This window comes from Cebus imitator, unplaced genomic scaffold (assembly GCF_001604975.1).
Source record: "Cebus imitator isolate Cc_AM_T3 unplaced genomic scaffold, Cebus_imitator-1.0 Scaffold410, whole genome shotgun sequence".
In the NCBI taxonomy this organism is placed as follows: Eukaryota; Metazoa; Chordata; class Mammalia; order Primates; family Cebidae; genus Cebus; species Cebus imitator.
This window is the reverse complement of record NW_016107725.1, coordinates 120,735-125,064: the sequence shown is the minus strand read 5'-3', so window position 1 is coordinate 125,064 and position 4,330 is coordinate 120,735. Positions and strand designations below refer to the sequence as shown.

The 4,330-nt window shown below is 43.9% G+C and overlaps 1 protein-coding gene across 1 annotated transcript in view; it reads left to right on the top strand.

Moving 5' to 3' along the window:
* Positions 1 to 43, top strand: part of CFAP161 (cilia and flagella associated protein 161) — a 33,928-nt gene extending 33,885 nt beyond the window's left edge. Inside the window, exon 7 of the mRNA XM_017509182.2 lies at positions 9 to 43. The gene's annotated coding sequence lies outside the window, so the exon portion shown is untranslated. The remainder of the gene's footprint in view (positions 1 to 8) is intronic.
* The last annotated feature ends 4,287 nt before the right edge of the window (positions 44 to 4,330 follow it).

The window sequence follows — 4,330 nt, the reverse complement described above, 5'->3', positions numbered from 1 at the left end:
TTTAATAGAGACGGGGTTTCATCATGTTGGCCAGGCTGCTCTCAAACTCCTGACCTCCAGCGATCCATCGGCCTCTGCCTCCCAAAGTGCTGGGATTACAGGCATGAACCACTGTGCCCGGACTCTTCTGCTTGTTTCTAACTTTATCTAAATAAAGTTAGATTGGAACACAACTGAGCTCATCATTTGCATACTGTTTGTGACTGCTTTTTGTGCTACGATGGCAGAGTTGAGGAGTTGCAACTGAGATGCTATAGGCTGCAAGCCTTACATACTTACACCCCGGCCCTTTAAGGAAACATTTGGTGACCCCTGTTCTAGGATGATAGATGGGGCCACATGGAGCCACATCTGACTTGATGCAGAGATCACTGTGCATTTTCCGGAGATTCTCATCTTTTGAGCTGGGTTCCTGGACTGGTTGGGACTTTGTGTTTTCTCCCATGGAGTAAGAGTGAGTGAGTGAGTGTTTTGTGGAGGAAGGAGGGAGAAGAGGGGCATTTGGTGACCAGAATGTGGCTGAGATAATACTCACTAAATATTCTTGTGCTCTCCCTAGCTGCTCTGTAGTTGGGTGTGGTCAGAAAATAAGTTATTGGCAATAAATCACCGAGAAAAAAAGTCACATATCACTCCCGGCCTGAGCCATTGAAACACTCTTACATAATTCTCTGTGCTTTCTCCTCCTTGGATGTGGAGCTCTGGAAGCATCATGTTAAGATGATGGAGACACAAGGTACAGACAGCCAGACCCCTGAGTCACCTTGGAAGGTCTGACTGGTACAATAAACATAACAGCTGTCATAATTTAAATAAAATTGAGTTTATACTTATATATTGTTGATGGTGACAAGAGGCAGAGAAATTCTAGGCGGACGGGGCAGATCCCTGGCAAAGCCTCACCCTCAAGTCAAAAAGCCTGAGACTGAGGCCCAAAGTGAGAACTTCTGTCCTTGTTTCCCTGCTCAAATGTTGCCTTTTCCTAAACCACCCATGGCCCCACCCCATCCTATCCTGTGCCTATAAAGACCCCAGACTCAGCTGACAGGGGAGAAGCCACTGGATGTTGGGGACTATGGCTGGACATTGGAGAGAAGTGGCTAGACTTCAGAGAACTTGCTGGTATAAGTTCAGAGAAGAATCCAGCTAGAGATGGCTGGACTCCAGGGGAAGATACCTGCCCCATCCTCTTTTCAGCTCCCCTTCCTGCTGAGAGCCACTTTCACTGGGGACAATAAAACCCCCTGCATTTACCATTCTTTAATTCGTTCATGAACCTCACTTTTCCTGGACAGTGGATAAGAGCTCAGGAAACATGAGTGCAGATACAAAGGGCCCACCGAGCTGTTACTACTTAAGCCATCTACGGACGGCAGAGCTAAAAGAGCTTTGGGGCTTCAGGGGTTGCAGACACATCCCAGATGCTGCTGCAGAACCCGCACAGAGCTCGCTCCTGCCTGCACTCAAAAGCAGTCGCCCTGCTCCTGCTCACCTGCATGCTCCCTCCCATGAGGGGTAGAATACGATGGGTACCAGTGAGTGGAATTCCCTCCTGCTGCAGCAGAAATGGCCAGCTGCTTCCAGTGCTCATATACTGTAGTTCCACCTTGTTTCCTTACATGCTGCCTCCCACGAGGAGTTGAGAATGGTGGGCTGAGCAAATGGGGCATGCCTGCTGCCAGTCCCATAAAGAGGTCAAGGAAATATCCTGCTTCGCTATCTAAATTTAATAATACGATTTTATAGTTATGTTATTAATAGTTTCCCATACTGTGTAAAATGGTCTTTGGAAACATGATTTTTAATAACTTTATGTTATTCCATTGGATTATTTCATTGATAATGCGCCATGCATGGAAAGGTATCAGGAGAAAGATGAGTTTATTCACTGCTTGTAGGAAAACAGCTTAGTGCAATTTTTTTTGAAGTACATAATAAGAGATGTCAATTAGCTGGGCATAGTGGCGCACACCCATAGTCCCAGCTACTCATGAGGCTGAAACAGGAGGATTGCTTAAGCCCAGGAGGCAGGGGTGGCAGTGGATGGACATGGCACAACGGCACTCCCACCTGAGTGACAGGGGGAGACTCTGTCTCAAAATATACATACATAAAGAGATGTGGACAAAAATTTATGAACCAAGATCTTTGTTTTAGCTTAATTTATAATGTCAAAATCGAAAATGACCTAAATGTCCAGCAGTCACCAATCTGTTAAATAAATGGTGGTGCATTTCCAATCATTGTTGATGTGGCTTCTTTAGCATCAAGTGGCTGGAACTTGAAACAGAAAAATGGATCTTATCTGACAACTGGCAGCTTGAATACTCTGTCTTTTGCACTGTACCTATTCATTTCCTGCCGACTGCCTTGGATTATAGATAGGGCTGGCTGAGGTTTTTCTCCTCTTAGTTTTCTTGGCAACTCATGACTTCTGGCTGCAAAGACTCTTCAGATGGTCTCTTGGACATCAAACAGCTACAGCCCAACATTTGGTTACATAAAGTGCAAATGAATCATGAACATGTGGATTGTATTTCTATTCAAATACACAGGGATTTCAAATTATGGGAAATGGACTACGGGCTGTACAAATTAGCACTGGGTTTGGGAAATTGATGGAAATGCTGAACAGATTCTCAGTTATGTCCATCTACTCTTCCCCGAAACATTCTTCCTTCGCACCCTACAAATGACAGTTATTTAATTTGAAGGAATGCTGAAAGCTAGTCTTCCCTGCAAGAGAGAGGGAAGGCCAAATGAATTTGCCAAAGGTTCTAGGGTTTATTTATTGTGTTCCAAAGCCAGCAAAGACTGAACAACATGAAAAATATATCCTCCCTTCCCCTTGGCTTCTGTGTTGGAACTTTCTTAATTTTATCTTTCTTCAGTCTCTTCTCTGTCTTGGTGTTGCATCTCTGTTGCATGTCTTTTTCATTACTTGTTTCTTCAATGTTGAAATGTTAAAAGGCTTCAAGCTTAGTCCATTTTTTGGATATTATTGTTATTTTCATTTTCTTCTCTCTCTGCTGCTTGAATCAGAATTTAGTCCATTTTTCTTACTGTGCTTTCTACATTATTTTAAATCAGAACCTTTGACTCTAACTACTTTCTATACACTGATGATTTTCATATTTCTATCCCCCATCCAATCTCTCTCCTGACCGCCAGTTCCTGCATCCGTATGCCCACCAAGCATCTCTACTCTCTGTAGCTCACAGATGCTCCAAACCTTATGTCCAAACTGAGCTCATCATCTTCCTCGTCATTCCAGTTGTTTTCCCTGCGTTCGTTGTTTTAGTAACTAGAAGTGTCAGTCACCAGTGCCATTATGTAGTTAGTTTAGACAATTTTGAGTTTTCGCTGTATGCCAGACACTGAGTTAGATCAGGGACCGCAAAGATGAATAAGAGCCAGGTTTTTTGCCCTTAATCTGTTCACAACCCAGTGGAGAAGAAGACAGACATATCCACAAATAATTATAGAGAAAGCCCAACATTAGAAATACTCAGAGAACCTTAGTAGCATGGGAAAGGGGCATGAATTATATAGGTAGTGGGATGCATTCAAAGGAGAATTTTAGAAGGGTGATCCCTGAGCTGACAATCAGAGGGTGAGAAAGGTAAAGGAAGAGGGGACACCATGCACGAAAGCATGGAGGTGACAGACAGCAGTGGAAGCAGACAATTAGCACAATTTCAGCTTTGCTGGAGCCTGGCATTTGAAGCAAGGAGACAGGGCTTAGTTATATAAAGGCTTACATACCTTGTTCAGAAGATCTGAATTTTATCAGATAGTTTATGTCGTCTCTCGGGGAAGTGTTCAGTGGCAAATATAAAGGTCAGATTTCTCCCCCTCCTCCTCTCCTGCTACCTTCTTCTTCTTTCTTGAGAGAGGGTCTCCCTATGTTGCCCAGGCTGATCTTGAATTCCTGGTCTCAAGCAATCTTCCTACCCCAGCTTCTTAAACTGTTGGGATACAGGTGTGAGCCACTGTGCCTGGCCAAAAGGTCAGATTTTTGCAGCTATGAGAGAGGAGGAAATTGAGAAGCATAAGACTGGATAGAGGTAGATAAATTAGGAGACTCTTGGGTTACTCTGACTGAATAGCATGAAAGCCTAAACCAGGAAGTGGCATAGAAGTCAGTGGGGCTGAGCGATGTTTAGAATATATAACTGTCAGGGGCCAGGGACAGTGGCTCACACCTGTAACCCTAGCACTTTAGGAAGCTGAGTTGGGCATATTGCTTGATGCCAAGAGTTCAAGACTAGCCTGGCCAACATGGCAAAACCCCATCTCTACTAAAAATACAAAAACCTTTAACTGATCT